This window comes from Cervus canadensis, chromosome Y, assembly GCF_019320065.1.
Source record: "Cervus canadensis isolate Bull #8, Minnesota chromosome Y, ASM1932006v1, whole genome shotgun sequence".
NCBI lineage: Eukaryota > Metazoa > Chordata > Mammalia > Artiodactyla > Cervidae > Cervus > Cervus canadensis.
The window spans coordinates 1,524,536-1,542,176 of NC_057420.1; the positions used below are offsets into that span (position 1 = coordinate 1,524,536).

At 39.3% G+C, this 17,641-nt stretch overlaps 2 pseudogenes; one reads left to right on the forward strand and one right to left on the reverse strand.

The window, feature by feature from the left end:
* Positions 1 to 1,922: 1,922 nt before the first annotated feature.
* LOC122436380 lies at positions 1,923 to 4,265 on the reverse strand (annotated as a pseudogene).
* A 1,675-nt stretch (positions 4,266 to 5,940) lies between these two features.
* On the forward strand, positions 5,941 to 16,133 carry LOC122436440 (annotated as a pseudogene).
* Positions 16,134 to 17,641: the final 1,508 nt, after the last annotated feature.

A 17,641-nucleotide genomic window follows, 5' to 3' on the forward strand; every position in this document is an offset into this window, starting at 1 on the left:
AGAGTCTGGATAGCAGAGGCCAGCAAGCAGATACTCTGCCTAGAGTATTTCATTGCACAATATATTAAGGAGCAGCCATTTTGCACCATGCTTTCTCCATGACTTTGTTAGGTGATTAGATTGAATGTTTACTATTGTTTTTTTTTTTTATATTTCTCTATAATTACTACTGAATTTTAGGTAAGCACAGACTGAAACAACATGCTTAGAATGGGTTCTAATATACTGTAAACTTCTTGAGAGCATACAATCATTTTATAATTTGAATTACCTCATTTGCATTTCACATAAATATAATAAATATTTGTTGACAAGGCAAAAAATTATCAATCAATAATAGAGGTCAATTACAACAACACTGGAAGATATGGGATGCTGTTGAATAGTGAATATAGCTTTTGCTTGGTTATTACATTTCTTTATTGCTAACTCAAGAAGTATTTAAAATACATCATTTGGCAGCCACTGTTTGTTTGCTGATGTGCAAGATAGATAAGGAAAAGGCCTGATATCTGTGCTTACCTTGGTAGGTAGGCTAACAGAGTTTCCTTCCAACCACAAAAAAAGGTTGAAGCAAAGTTGTGAGATGGGGCTTAGCATGACTGAAAGTAGTTTGCCTTCTGTAGCTACAGAAAGACAGTGAAAGAGGAACTTAATGAAGTTACTAAGGCAAACAGATATACTGTCTTCCAAGAATATCTTAAACAAGTTGAGGTGTTACATTCCACAGAAGGACATAAATCTGTCTTTGCAGGAACAGCCAAGCAACATCAAAATATGTATTTGGAAATATAGGGTGGAATACTGTTGGTAGGCAATAAAGATGTGCATTAAAGACAGAAGAGCAAAAGTGACCCTTTATAATACCAATCGTAAAATACCCATTTTGTGCTGTTACAATTTTTCATTCTGTCTTGTTCTCTCTGATATGCCACTGATATTATGATCCTGATCATGATTACTGAGCAGCCTGCACCATGTATGTTTTCAAGTGTTAAACATAGTTTTTAATGGAGACAACCTCCAGCTGTTTTTCTTTTAGGTCATAGAATAGGATGCAGCTGAGACAGCAGTAAGGTACATACTATGCATTTGCTTTGTATCAATAAGATTTGTTATCTGTTCTTTCTCCCATACCATCCTAATTTCGATATCCATTCAGTAGCCTGTATTTCGAAAGTCACTTTATCCATTCCATCTTTTCTCTTTGTTTTCATTTTCTTTTTTTTTTCCCAAACAATTAATTAGTTGAAATTTACATAGGATACCTATCAAAAGTTCTCTTGAACTGAAGTGTTTATATTATAGCCAGGCATTGTCCAATAGCCAGGCATTAAAGAAAAGTCCCATTTTACTCTAATCTCAAAATAAAAAATGAAACTATGAAGAAGATGAGCATATACCTTATTGTTCAAATAAGAGAAATGTAGGAATTTGATGACGTATACCAACATTGATTTTACTCTTCATTATCCTGCACAGTCTGACACCTAATTGTTAGATGGGTTGTAATTAGGGTAATTTTCATATAAGGAAGGTGGCTGATGAATTAAATTGAAAGAGAAGTAGCAGCTGTATCAGCACTAATTGGCACTGGGAACCATGAATTGGCCGCATGTTGCAGCTTAGAAAAAGGACCGTTATGGACTGACATATCACCATACCTAACTGGAAAGGTAGACGTCTCCACTGTTAGTCCAAATTATCTGCTCTGTCATGGAGATACGATGCGATAGTGTGGAGTGGAGGTAGTCATAGTAGCCAAAAAAAAAAAAAAAAAAAATTCTCCTTGTGGTCCTTTGCTTGATGTAGCTATGCAAGTGTTGATGAAAAAATGCTCAAGTGATTGAAAACCATACATTGATCTATCACAATTTGCTCTGTTGGTCTCACTAACATTTTGATGGAGAAGAGAAGTCATTTCAAGTTGGGTCACTTGTATTACCAACTATCTAGCTAGTAGAAGGTTTTAGTATGAAAGGCACACTTAAACTTATGGAGGCTGAAAATACACTCTCTAGTTTCAGAAAGAAAACCAGAGTTATGACAATCCACATTACCCATTGCTTTAACATGCTTCTTGTGGTAATCACGAATTAATGAAGATAATGGAGAGACATTTTTAATGCCAGGTTTTTCTTTTCACTCTTACAAGAAGCTGGGGATATCCTCGTTTAAAATTCAGACTATGATAGACCTGCATCTGAATGAATCCAAAAAGAAAATTAGTGACATTTTAAAACAGGATAAAACAGAAAATCATAGCTCAACTATAAAAATGATTGATTTAAGCAGTCCAAGTTATTAGCATCTAATACACCTCCATTAGTAGTTTTAAATACTTACGTATTAGAAGTTATTGTGCTCCACAAGTAAAAATATGTTGTATATCTACAGTAAATACAACTTTCAGTGGCTTAAGTATTAGTAGCTAGTTCAAAGTGACTAGTACATTTTTGAAATCTCAAATGTTTTAACATCCAGCTGTTCTTAACTTAAAAAAGAAAAAGAAAAGAAAAAAGAAGCAAAAGTCGGTAGCATGTTATCTCAGTTTTAAATTCAGTTTTAAGTACCTATGCGAACATACTCACTGAGTCACACAGATGAATCTCATATATTCCTGAACTAAGTGAAAAAAATTGGAATAACATGCTCAAAACAGAAGCTTTTTTTTTTTTTTTGCCTGAAAATCAGCTAGCTAAGTAGATCTTTGAAAAGTTTTTCACATTTTACTAAATCCATAAAGGTTAAGCTGTTGAACTAAAATTTTCATATTATCAGTTTTAGATATTTTGTAAGGGGACTTTCTTTCCAAGAATTCTTTCCAGAAGTGTTTTCATTGATCACTATAGAAAGGTCACTCCCATCCCACCAAATACATTAAAATGGATCACTTTCAACTATATTCCATTTTTGAGGAAAAGTGAGTGAAAGAAAGTCATTCAGTTCATCTGGCTCAGAGACAGAAAATGAGTAACATGGTCTTTTATCACAGATTATTCAGACAAAACCTGAAAAGGATCTTCTTCAATAGACCTCCAGACCAAGTCACCATGACTCAATGGAAGGAAAGATGCTGAAGGTGAAGTAAATGCTTTGACCACCTGAAGTGAAGAGCTGACTCATTAGAAAAGACACTGATTCTTAGGAAATGTTGACAGCAGAAGGAGCAGTGATGAGAGGAGATGAGAAGTTTGGATAGCATCTCTGATTCAAAGGATTCAATCTCAGGAAGACTCTGGGAGAAGGTGAAATACAGAGAGTCTTGGTGTGCTGCAGTCCAAGAGGTCATGAAGAGTCAGACACGGCTTAGTGACTGAACAACAACAGCATCTCAGTTCAAAAAATGGGCCTTCCAAGGGCGCTGGTTGGGTACCAATATTTCAGAGGAATAAGAGTCAGAAACCAATTTCTCCCACACAAATTCATCTAAGGATCATTGGCACAAGGAACAACTTCCATAAAACAACTTGTGTACTCTGTTGCCTGCCCCTAGATATTCAGAAAGGTAAACCAGTCTCTTCAAGAGGTGTGAGGACAAAATATAAGAGACATAAACAGAAATAAATTGTTTAGGGACGGGGTCCCGTCTTGTAGAGGGAGTCATAAAGGAGCAGAAACTTGCACAAAATAGGAAACCCTCTCACTTCCATGCCAGTGGGGAGCTTGGGATCACAGAGGGCAGCATAACTGTGGAGAACAAAATAAAAACACAGACTATACCCCTAAATGCAATTACCAACATAGAAGTGACTCAGAATCTCCTCTGCATGATAATTTAATGGGTCCTGAGAAGGAGGCCCAGGCTGTATCATCTGCCCAATGGTAAGGACCAGGTTTTAATGTCCTGGGGACAATTTGACAGAGCAAAGCTGACATAGCAACCTAAGTCGTGGAGAAACTAGAGACAAATATATATATATGTAAAGCACTTTCTTCTGTGAAGGCTATAAGGCCACATAGTAAACCCTTCCATGCTCACAGAACAAAATTTTACATACTGGAAAATACAAAGAAGACCAAATTAGCCACCTTTTGTGACCCTTTTGTCAGGGAGGCAGAGTTCAATGTGGGTGACAGCAAGAGATAGAAACCAAGGGGCTGCTGGTATCATGGCCACAGAGACAACATCACCCACAAAGCTCTGAAAAGGCTGCCAGTTGTTCACCACATCTTCCTCGGTTCATGGACTATTCACATAGTCCAGCAGGCTCGTAGCCTGAGACCAGCTCCCTTCTGGAGACACACGGCATACCCGCAACCATGCCCTTTTGACACAGCCAACAAAGAGAGAGTCTGGGGCCAAACAGGTGTGTAAGATACATGGCCCATCTGGGACAGCCCTTGCTCGCCAGCCAGTCACCTAAGCCTCGTGGACCTTGGCAGGGGCAAAGCACATAGACAAGCAAGGTCAGTTCCCTTGCAGAGAACCTGAGAATCTGAGTTGCTTAGACCTGGAAAGTGCATGAAATGCAGGGCTCACTTGGGGTAGTGGCCTTGCAGAACCACGAGGTACCTGAGCAGGGTGGACCAAGAAACCACATGTCACCTTTGGAAATGGCAAGCCCACTGTGGTCCATCCACTTCAAACATCCACAGATATCTCAGTGACATTTGTTTTCAATGTTCCCATTCTCACCACGCACCACTGAGCAAGTGAGCCCAAATAACTGGCAGCCGCCCCCTCATCTCAGGGTAGAAACTCAACACAGAAAGGACTTGCAAACAGAGAAAGTAAAATTAAGTAAAGAAGGGCAAAATGCCCAGAAGTGACAGGTGAAACAGATTAAAACTCAGCAGCTGACACAGAGATTGTTCAATTGAGGGACAATCATAGCCACTCATGACAAGCAGAAGCTGGAACAAAAGAGTATCTGACACTGAACTGACACAACAAAGCAAATAACTCAAATATCTAGACCTCTGTTTATAATTATGCCTATTATAGTTTTTAAAACATTTTGTTGATTATTATTCCCTTAACATTCATTTCTTTATTTTGGCCATGTGATGCAAAGAGCTGACTCATGTGAAAAGACCCTGATGCTGGGAAAGATTGAAGACAAGAGGACAAGGGGACGACAGATAATGAGATGGTTGGATGGCATCACCAACTCAATGGACATGAGTTTGAGTAAGTTCCAAGAGTGGGTAACGGACAGGGAGGCCTGGCTTACTGCGGTCCATAGGGTCATAATGAGTTGGACATGACTGAATGACAGAATTGAAATGAACTGAGCTATTACCTTTCTACAAAAAAATTATGCAAACTTATTATTAAACTATATATATATAGAAGGTAGAGAAAATCTGTGGTTTCCATTTTTTAAAGTGTTTAAGGGAGTCCATCCTCTGTTTTAGGTTCATAATCTTTGTTTTTAAAATTTGTTATCAATAATATAACCTTAGGAATATAACCTTTAGGGTCTGTTTTCACTTATGGCTTTTATTCCTGAGTTGATTGGTGTATCCCACATTTATTCTCCCTTTTCTCCTCTCAGACACCACTGTCTCCTCCCTTATCTCTGCTCTACTAATTTCGGTGAATACTTTTGGTTCTTTCTGGCTATGGAGATTTGTCTCACCATTAATCTTGGGTTTCATTTTGTTCTGTATGCATGCAGAATTCTTGATGATACTGTAATAGACGAACTGAAAGTCAGAGGCCAGCAAGTCAATTCCAGAATCTTGAATAATTGTCAACCTCCTGACACCAGGGAACTTTGAAGGAGAAGTGCACACCCCAAAGTATCCATGCCTACACAGAAATCAAGCTCCACACTAAAGCCAGCAAGTTCAGTGAAAGACAATCCTCACCTATTTTCCAGCAAAAGAGGAAAACAGCAACGAATACCACAAAATGAGCTGCCCAAGACCATATCAATCCCACAGACACTCAGAAATGCATTGCTAGATACATCATTGCACTCCAGAGAAAAGAGATACAGATTCACCCTCCAGAGCACAGACACAAGTTGAGCAAAGCATTAAATATTGACAAGTCATTGCTCCAACCCCATTCACAAAGGGCAGGTTCCACAGAAAAATGCAGCTATAACCCCCCAGCCTGTAGAATGGGGACCCTAAACCCAGCAATCTAAGGAAAATGAAAAAGGTAGAGACATTCACAGTAGGTGAAGTTACATGATAGAAAATCACCAGACGAAACAAATGAAGAGGTGATAGGGAGTCTTCCTGAAAAAGAATTCAGAATACGGACAGTAAGACAGTTCAGTTCAGTTCAGTCACTCAGTCTTGTCTGACTCTTTGTGACCCCATGAATCGCAGCATGCCAGCCCTTCCTGTCCATCAACAACTCCTGGAATTTACTCAAACTCATGCCCATCGAGTCGGTGATGCCATCCAGCCATCTCATCCTCTGCCACCACCTTCTCCTCCTGCCCCCAACCCCTCCCAGCATCAGGGTCTTTTCCAATGAGTCACCTTTTTGCAGGGGGTGGCCAAAGTATTGGAGTTTCAGCTTCAGCATCAGTCCTTCCAATGAACACCCAGGACTGATCTCCTTTAGGATGGACTAGTTGGATCTCCGTGCAGTGCAAGGGACTCTCAAGAGTCTTCTCCAACACAACAGTTCAAAAGCAGCAATTTTTCGGTGCCCAGCTTTCTTCACAGTCCAACTCTCACATCCATTCATGACCACTGGAAAAACCATAGCCTTGACTAGACAGAGCTTTGTGGGCCAAGTAATGTCACTGCTTTTTAATATGCTATCTAGGTTGGTCATAAATTTCCTTCCAAGGAGTAAGCATCTTTTAACTTCATGGCTGCACTCACCATCCTCAGTGATTTTGGACCCCCCCCCAAAAAAAAAATGAAGTCTGACACTGTTTCCACTGTCTCCCCATCTATTTCCCATGAGGAGATGCCATAATCTTAGTTTTCTGAATGTTGAGCTTTAAGCCAACATTTTCACTCTCCTCTTTCACTTTCATCAAGAGGCCTTTTAATTCCTCTTCACTCTCTGCCATAATGGTGGTGTCATCTGCATATCCGAGGTTATTGATATCTTTCCAAACAATCTTGATTCCAGCTTGTGCTTCTTCCAGCCAAGCGTTTCTCATGATGTATTCTGCATATAATTTAAATAAGCAAGGTGACCATATACAGACTTGACATACTCCTTTTCCTATTTGGAACTGGTCTGTTGTTGCATGTCCAGTTCTAACTGTTGCTTCCTGACCTGCATACAGGTTTCTCAAGAGACAGGTCAGGTGGTCTGGTATTCCCATCTCTTTCAGAATTTTCCATAGTTTATTGTGATCCACACAGTTGAAGGCTTTGGCGTAGTCAATAAAGCAGAAATAGATGTGTTTCTGGAACTCTCTTGCTTTTTCAATGAACTCTCTTGCTTTTTCAATGATCCAGCGGATATTGGCAATTTGATCTCTGGTTCCTTGGCCTTTTCTAAAACCAGCTTGAACATCTGGAAGTTCTCAGTCATGTACTCTGAAGCCTTGCTTGGAGAATTTTGAGCATTACTTTACTAGCGTGTGAGATGAGTGCAATTGTGTGGTAGTTTGATCATTCTTTGGCATTGCCTTTCTTAGGGATTGGAATGGAAACTGAGCTTTTCCAGTCCTTTGGCCACTGCTGCATTTTCCAAATTTGCTGGCATATTGAGTGCAGCACTTTCACAGCAGCATCTTTCAGGATTTGGAATGGCTCAACTGGAATTCGATCACATCCACAAAAGGTGACCCGTAATCTTAAAAATAAGGTGATCAGTTGAGTTCAGTCGCTCAGTCATGTCCGACTCTTTGTGACCCCATGGACCACAGCAAGCCAGGCCTCCCTGTTCATAACCAACTACCAGAGTCCACTCAAATCCATGTCCATCGAGTCAGTGAAGCCATCCATCCATCTCATCCTCTGCCGTCCCCTTCTCGTCCTGCCCTCAATCTTTCCCAGCATCAGGGTCTTTTCAAATGAGTCAGCTCTTCACATCAGGTGGCCAAAGTATTGGAGTTTCAGCTTCAACATCAGTCCTTCTAATGAACACCCAGGGCCAGTCTCCCTTAGGATGGATTGGTTGGATCTCCTTGCAGTCCAAGGGACTCAAAAGAGTCTTCTCCAACACCACAGTTCAGAAGCATCAATTCTTCAGCACTCAGCTTCCTTTATAGTCCAACTCTCACATCCATACATGATCAACGGAAAAGCTATAGCTTGACTAGACATACCTTTTTTGACAAAGTAATGCCTCTGCTTTTTTATATGTTTTCTATTTTGGCCAAGAGTGTCCTTCCAAGGAGTAAACATCTCTTAATTTCATGGCTGCAATCACCATCTGCAGTGCTTTTAGAGCCCACAAAAATAGTCAGCCACTGTTTCCACTATTTGTTTCCACCATTCCAACTTTTTACCATGAAATGATGGGACCTGAAGCCATGATATTAGTTTTCTGAATGTCAAGCTTTTTGCCAACCTTTTAACTCTCCTCGTTCACTTTCATCAAGAAACTCTTTATTTCTTCTTCACTTTCTGCCGTAAAGATGGTGTCATATGCATATCTAAGGTTATTGATATTTCTCCCAGCAATCTTGATTCCAGATTGAGCTTCATCCAGTCCAACATTTCTCATGATGTACTCTGCATATAAGTTAAATAAGCAGGGTGACAATATACAGCCTCAATGTTCTCCTTTTCTTATTTGGAACCAGCCTGTAAGTCCATGTCCGGTTCTAACTGTTGATTCCCGACCTGCATACAGTTTCTCAAGAAACAGGTCAGGTGGTCTGGTATTCCCTTCTCTTTCAGAATTTTCAACAGTTTATTGTGATCCAAACACTCAAAGGCTTTGGCATAGCTCATTATTAAAGACGCACTGATCAAAACTACAAAGAAACTTCACCTCACTTAGATCAGAATGAACCTCATCTAGAAGCATATAAACACTAAATGCTGGAAAGTGAGTGTAGAAAAGGGAACACACTTACACTGTTAGTGAGATTGCAAATTGACACAGCCCTTATGGACGATAGTAAGGAACTTTCTTTAAAACTAGGAATAAAACCACCATATGACCAGCAATCCCACTCCTGGACATATCCCTGAGGAAATCAAATTTGAAACAGACACACATTTCCCATTGTTCATTGCAGCACTGTGTACAACAGCTAGAACAGGGAAGAAGCCGAGATGTCCATCAACAAATGAATGGATAAAGAAAAGATGCTGTGATATATATACACAATGGAATATTACTAAGCTATAAAAAGGAACAGATTTGAGTCAGTTTTAATGAGGTGGGTGAACCTAGAACCTATCATACTCAGTGAGGTTTGTCAGAAAGGGAAATATAAATACCATATTCTAACACATGTATACGGCATCTAGAAAAATGGTACCAAAGTAATCATTTGCAGTGAAACAGTAGAGAAACAGAAACAATAGATTCATGGACTTGGGTAGACGGAAGGAGAAGGTGAGATGTACGGAAAGAGTAATATGGAAACTTATTATCTGACTATGTCAGATAGATAGCCAATGGGAATTTGCTTTATGCTTCATGAAACTGAAACTGGTATGCTGTATGAACCAAGAGGGGTGGGATGGGGAGGGAGATGAGGGGCATTTCAAAAGGGATGTCCTATCACTTCATGATAAATAGATGGAGAAAGAGTGGAAACAGTGTCTGACTTTTTTTTTGGGGGGGGGCGCTCAAAAATCACTGCAGATAGTGATTGCAGCAATGAAATTAAAAGACACTTACTGTTTGGAAGGAAAGTTATGACCAACCTAGACAGTATATTAAAAAGCAGAGAAATTACTTTGTCAACAAAAGCCCATCTAGTCAAGGCAATGGTTTTTCCAGTAGTCATGTATGGATGTGAGAGCCGGGCTATAAAGAAACCTGAGTGCTGAAGAATTGATGTTTTTGAACTGTGGCATTGAAGAAGACTCTTGAGAGTCCCCTGGACTGCAAGAAACCCAACCAGTCCATCCTAAGGGAAATCAGTCCCAGATGTTCACTGGAAGGACTGATGTTGAAGCTGAAACTCCAATACTTTGCCCTCTGATGCGACGAGCTTACTCATTTGGACATGAGTTTGGACAAGTTCAATGGACATGAGTTTGGGTAAGCTCTGGGAGTTGGTGATGGACAGGGAGGCCTGGTGTGGTGCATTTCTTGGGGTCGCAAAGAGTTGGACAAGATTGAGAGACTGAACTGAACTGGTATATACCTATGACTGACTCATGTTGAGGTTCCACAGAAAACAGCAAAATTCTATCAAGCAAGTTTCCTTCAATATAAACAAATACATTTAAAAACACGTATCTGGGAGTATGTGTTTATTTGTGGACTTTCTTTTTTTTTTTTTTTTTTACTAATTCAACCATTTTATGACTTTGGTTCTATGTTTTTATTCATGGACAACATGATTACTAACTCAACCTCTTAGGTATGAGTGTACTCAGATTTTCCAGTTTTTAAAATATTTTAGTCCCTCCGTTATTCTAACAATTTGAATGTTTCACATAGTTTAAGACTTATGTAGGCATAAATACCTGTAGAAAGTGGTTAACAATCCTCTTTGCTTACTGGAATTTCAGGGGCAAAAACAAAGGCATCTTACATTTTCACTTCAGTAACTAAATATACCTTATTTTGCTTGTTCTGATTACCTCATATTTTCAATTTTTATTAATTTATTAATGAATTTATTAAATTTTATTAATATAATTCACTTATCATTTTATTAAATAATTGTTATAATTAATTAACACTAAATTAAGTGTTCTATTAATTTATAAATTAATTATAATTTAATTGATTTATTAAATAGAAATTAATTAATTTCTATTTGCTGATGTTTATCTATCGTGTTAATATTTATATTAATTTGTTTCCATATTAAGCTTATTGTTTTCCTCTTTCTCCTTGCTATGAGGTTAGATTTTTTTCCCCAGTTTTTATAGATGTCGTTAGCTTATTCTCATTATGGAAAGCTTAGTTTTATGAATGCTTAAATATATATGGGTTCTGCATTTGCTGTATTTGATGACCTGGGTGCACTACATTTTCATCTTCATTCACCACAGAGTATATTTTAAATTCCCCTGAGACTTTTTTTTTGAATTATTGGTCCTTTAGGAATGTATTGTTTAATTTTCTACACATTACAACTTCCAAATTCTCCTACCATTATTGATTTTGCATTACATATCTTGGATGTCACAAAACATATTTTACATGATTTAAAGTAATTAGACTTCCTTTATGCTTTAACATAAACCCTATCCTTGAGAATGTTCTAGAGACACTACCAAGTGAACTTGGGAGGGATGTGCAATCTTTGGTTCTTTTCAGGTGGAATTTTCTGTCTATGTGTGTTAAATCCACTTGGTTTATATTGTAATTTATGTTTTTGCTTCACTCAGTGGTCTTCTTATGTTCTTATAGCAATACTTGGATATTTAATGTTGGGCCATACTTCTTGCAAGAGTTTTGTAGTTTTTATACTTCATGTTTGTCAAAAGGCTGAGAAACAATTTGATCTTATTGGACTTGGAACTCTTCACTGAGTTTATCATTTATTAAAAAAATCATATGACAAAATATGTAACTAACATCACTTTGAACAAAGCTAGTAGAGGTGATGAAATTGCAGTTGAGCTATTTCAAATCCTAAAGGATGATGCTGTGGAAGTGCTGCATTCAATATGTCAGCAAATTTGTAATATTCAGCAGTGGCCACAGGACTGGAACATGTCAGTTTTCATTCCAATCCCAAAGAAAGGCAATGCGAAAGGATGTTCAAACTACCACACAATTGCCCTCACTCACATGCAAGTAAAATAATGCTCAAAATTCTCCAAGCCAGGCTTCAGCAACATGCAAAGTGTGAACTTCCAGATGTTCAAGCTGGTTTTAGAAAAGTCCAAGGAACCAGAGACCCAATTGACAACATTTGCTGGATCATTGAAAAAGCAAGAGAGTTGAGAAAAACATATTTTTCTGCTTTATTGATTATGTCAAAGCCTTTGAGAGTGTAGATCACAATTAACTTCAGAAAATTCTGAAAGAGATGGGAACGCCAGCCCACCTGACCTGCTTCTTAAGAAACCTGCATGCAAGTCAGGAAGCAACAGTTAGAAGTGGACATGGATCAACAGACTGGTTCCAGATAGGAAAAGGTGTATGTCAAGGCTGTATGCTCCAGTACTCTTGCCTGGAAAATCCCTAGTTGAAGGAGCCTGGTAGGCTGTAGTCCACGGGTTCATGAAGAGCTGGGCAGGACTATGCACTTTAACTTTCAGGTTTCACTTTCACGAACTGGAGAAGGAAATGGCAACCCACTCCAGTGTTCTTGCCTGGAGAATCCTAGGGATGGGGAGCCTGGTGGGCTGCTGTCTATGGGGTCTCACAGAGTTGGACAGGACCAAAGCGAATTACAACAGCAGCAGCAAGGTTTCATATTTTCACCCTGCCTATTTAAATTATATGCAGAGTATACGATGAGAAATACTGGACTGGAAGAAGCACAACTGGAATTAAGATTGACTGGAGAAGTATCAATAACCTCAGATATGCAGATGACACCACTCTTATGGAAAAATGAAGAAGAACTAAAGAGGCTCTTGATAAAAGTGAAAGAGAAGAGTGAAAAAGTTGGCTTAAAGCTTGACATTCGGAAAACTAAGATCACGGCATCTGTTCCCATCACTTCATGGCAGATAGATGAGGAAACGGTGGGAACAGTGGCTGCCTTTATATTTTTGGGCTCCAAAATCACTGCAGATGGTGATTGCAGCCATGAAATTAAAAGACAATTACTTCTTGGGAGGAAAGTTATGACCAAGCTAGACAGCATATTAAAAAGCAGGGACATTACTTTCTTGGCGACGGTCTTCGAGTCAAGGCTATGGTTTTTCCGGTGGCCATGTATGGATGTGAGAGTTGGACTGTGAAGAAAGCTGAGTGCCAACAAATTGATGCTTTTGAACTGTGGTGTTGGAGAAGACTCTTGAGAGTTCCTTGAACTGCAAGGAGATCCAACCAGTCCATCCTAAAGAAGAGTCCTGAGTGTTCATTGGAAGGATTGATGCTGAAGCTGAAACTCCAATACTTTGGCCACCTGATGCGAAGAGCTGACTCGTTTGAAAAGACCCTGACACTGGGAAAGATTGAGGGCAGGAGGAGAACGGGACGACAGAGGATGAGATGATTTGATGGCTTCACCGACTCAATGGACATGAGTTTGGGTAAACTCTGGGAGTTCGTGATGGACAGGGAGGCTTGGCGTTCTGCGGTTCATGGGGTCGCAAATAGTCGGACACGACTGAGCGGCTGAACTGAACGGAACTGAATTGGGAGATGGTGCAATGGATTTTTTAAATAGCGCAAGTGTTGACTTTCCAGGGGAGAAAAAAATCTTCGAATTGTATGAACTTGAATCAGGTTGTAAGGAAAATTGTATGCAAGCAATAAACAATAACAAGCCATAGTGACTATACTAATGGTAGACAAAAACTTTATGTAAAAATAACATGAAACAAATGAAATCAAATATCATTATATGTAGTAATTATATATTTCATCATAGTTTCATATTAATGATATATTTCATCATAGTTTCATATTAACGATAAAAGGACATATTCAGTTTTATAAGAATTATAGAGATATGCTCACCTCACTAAAGAGTTCCAGGTACCTGAATCAAATACTAAAAATGTTTGAATTTTTTCTCAGCCTTTGGCTAACATAAGACCACTGATGGTAGGGATAAACTAACTGAAAATGTAATCCATTTGGATTTATCACAGATGAATAGAAGATTCCATCCAAAAACAGAAAAACCCACATCCCTCTCAATTGCACACATAATAATATCCAGAATATTTTCAATAACAGGGTTTAAATGGTCATAAAGCAAAACTAAATAATTCATATCATACCAAATATGTTATCTGATATCTATGAAAGATAAATTGAAATAAAAAATGGGAGGAAAATACAGCAACTATAATGTGTGGAAAATTTTAAACAAATTACTAAGGGACCAATGAGTCAAGGAATAAGTCACAGGGGAGGGAAAATAATAAAATACTCTGAGGTGAATGAAAAAAACAAAAAAAACCCAACAATATACCCAGATCATCATTCACAACAAAAGCAGAGCCCATATATAAAATTTGCATAAAAAGAAAGCTCTGTAATCTTGAGAAGAAACTAAAGTCTTCTTCAGAAACTGGGATATAAAAAGAAAGAAAGAAAGAAAATCCATACTCACAGTAAGGAGAAACAGAAAAACAATGAATCTTCATATGACAATAAAATAGTGTAAAGAGTGAAAGACTAGAGAAAAATCAACAATAAAGAAAATTAATAAAAATGGAACATATTATGTAAACTGAACAAGCAAAATGAGGGCAGACTTATTTACTGAAATGAGAATGAATAAGATGCCATTGCTATAAAATCATACTAAATAAAATGGACTGTTAGCTAATTTGGACAAGTATTTATGCCAACAGAAGTCTTAAGCCATGTAAAACAGTCAAATTTCTAGAAGATCATAGTGATTAAAACAAGTTCAAAAACTGGAAAATCTGATTACAATAATAATAAGAGGTTAAATTCACAATCATATTGCTTATAAATAAACATATAGAACCAGATTTTTTAATGCTGTGTTATACCAATTCTTTTCCTGAGAATGTCAATGCTGTGTATGAAAGAAAAGGTGTGCTAAATATATTAGCATTCAGTTAAAGTGGTATTTCGTGTATTCAGTCACTACATTCCTGTCTGACCCTTTGCACCCCCACAGACTGTTGCCCACCAGGATTGTGTGTCCATGGTATTCTAAAGGCCAGGAAACAGGAGTGTTTTGCCATGTCTTCCTCCAGGAGATGGTCCCAATCTATAGAATGAACCTGTTGACCTTATGACTTCTGTATGAGAAGGCAGGTTCTTTACCATTAATGCCACCTGAGAAAGCAGTACACACACACATACATCAGTTCAATTCAGCTCAGTTGCTCAGTCATGTCCGACTCTTTGCAACCCCATGAATTGCAGCACTCCAAGCCTCCCTGTCCATACCAACTCCTAGAGTCTACACAAACCCATGCCCATCAAGTCCATGATGCCATCCAGCCATCTCATCCTCTGTCATCCCCGAGAAGGGGACTCCTGCCCCCAGTCCCTCCCAGCATCAGGGTCTTTTCCAATGAATCAACTCTTCTCATGAGGTGACCAAAGTATTTAACACATGTATATACACATAAAAGTTATATATATATATATATATATATGTATGTATGTATGTATATGTGTATGTATATGTATATGTATATATACGCCTATATGTTTATGTATATATATGAGTACCGGGACATCATATCCTGGAAGCAGGATGGCTTCACCCACATCCTGCTGTCCACCAAGTCGTCCGAGAACAACTCGCTGAACCCGGAGGTCATGAAGGAGCTGCAGAGCACACTGAGCATGACCGGGGCCAAAGGCAGCAAACTGGTGCTTCTCAGCGCCATGGGCAGCGTCTTCTGCTGCGGCCTGGACTTCATTCACTTCATCAGGTGCATGACAGACGACCGCAAGAGGGAGAGTGCCAGGATGGCAGTGGCCATCAGAAGCTTCGTGAACACCTTCATCCACTTCAGGAAGCCTATTATCTTAGCCGTGAATGGCCCGGCCGTTGGGCTAGGAGCATCCATCCTGCCTCTTTGTGAACTGGTCTGGGCCAACGAAAAGGCATGGTTCCAGACGCCCTATACCACCTTCGGACAGAGTCCAGATGGCTGTTCCACCGTCCATGTTCCCCAGGATTATGGGAGGAGCATCTGCCAACGAAATGCTGCTCTGCAGGCGCAAGCTAATGGCACAGGAGGCGTGCGGCAAAGGGCTGGTCTCCCGGGTGTTCTGGCCTGGGACCTTCACCCAGGAAGTCATGGTTCGCATCAAGGAGCTCGCCTCTTGCAACAGCGTCGTGCTGGAGGAATCCAAGGTCCTTGTGCGCTGTAACATGAGGTTGGAACTGGAGCAGGCCAACGAGTGGGAGTGCGAGGTGCTGAAGATCTGGGGCTCGGCGCAGGGCATGGACTCCATGCTCAAGTACCTGCAGAGGATGATCGACGAGTTCTGATGGCCAGGCTGCCCAACCTCACTGGGCTACACCCGGCCAGACCTCACAGCTTGGGCCAGCCTCGCCCGGAGCTCCCGCTGGGAAGCAAGACTTGAGACAGCAAAGCTATTTGTTGCTACGGAGTTTTTAAGTCCTGTAACTTTAAAATAAATAACGGCAAGATTCCTTTGTCCAAATGTCATTATTTTACGCTTAATACACACAAGTGTAAAGTATGATGGTGAGCTCTGGGCTGCTCTTTGAGGCTCTAATTTTTGTATCTTCAGCTAGTAATGTCGAGGAAAAAAAAAGTGTGTTTTCTTGGTTCGAGTGCCAGCAAAGTCTGAAAGAATGTTTGTTTTCCCTTGTTTCTTCCTTCTGAAGCAAAGAAAGAGGTGTTAGCGAGCCTCAATATCCCCACCCCAAATCGAAATATGGAAACATCTGAGATGTTCCCTTATCTCTAAGACGTCCAAAGCCTCGGTGATCAAAAGTTCTAAATCAAATGGAAGACTTATCTTTTAGGATGAGTACTTCTGGTTAAACACCCACTGATGGACATAGCCCCGAAGGAAAATATGCCTGGGATCCATGCTGAGATATCAGTTGATTGTTCCCTCTTTTTAAATGTTTGATTCTTGCACAGTTAACAGGAAGAAACCACTCTCTCTAGGGGAAAGCTTGTTTTGCAGAATTAGTGAATCACTGACTAGCTTCAGTATGCTATCTTAAGTTATAAGTTAAATTTAGCAGGTTTATAATTAACTTTTCTGACCCTTTTGAAAAATAACTACATGAGTGTTTTTTGATGTTGGGTGAGAACTACTACTTTATATAGAGTTTTGGGTTTCTATTTGCAGATATGATTGATGTATTACACCAAAAATAAAACGTATTTTTATGCTTCTAAAGTGTACTTTTTAGGTTCACTTAGAACATATTTAATAACTTAAAATTCTTTGGGCACACTACTAAATGCAGAAACTCCTTTTTAAGAAAACTACCATATTATATTGACATTTCATGTTCTAGGTCTCTGCCTTCATGTCTACACAATATACCAAGTATAGGATGCTGTCTGAGAGTGCCCTGTCTCATTAGACGTCCGCATTACTGCCAGGGGTGGGGATGATTCCAGAAGCCTGTCCCCTGGTAGGCTTCTGACCTTGCAATCATATGGAATGTATGGAGAGTGAAATAAAATCAAAGCCTTACTGTTGGACAGTTTTTAAGGTTCTAAGAACTGACCACCTCGCAGCTTCTCAGAGTGTTTACAGAGTGTAAATCTGCCTTTACTTGCATTGGTTGGTGCAGTATTTTTCCATCTGTGGGACCTACTTTTTTGTTCCATAGTTTGAACTATATATAAACTGTACAATCTGTAAAGTTTTTATATAATACATATTCAGCTATGAAAACTGGTTAAATAATACATACTTCTTAACACACACACACACACACACACAGACTAAATGACTAAGGTGACTGGGAAGTCAAAAGTCTCTAGCACAATTAGGAAACAGCCAACT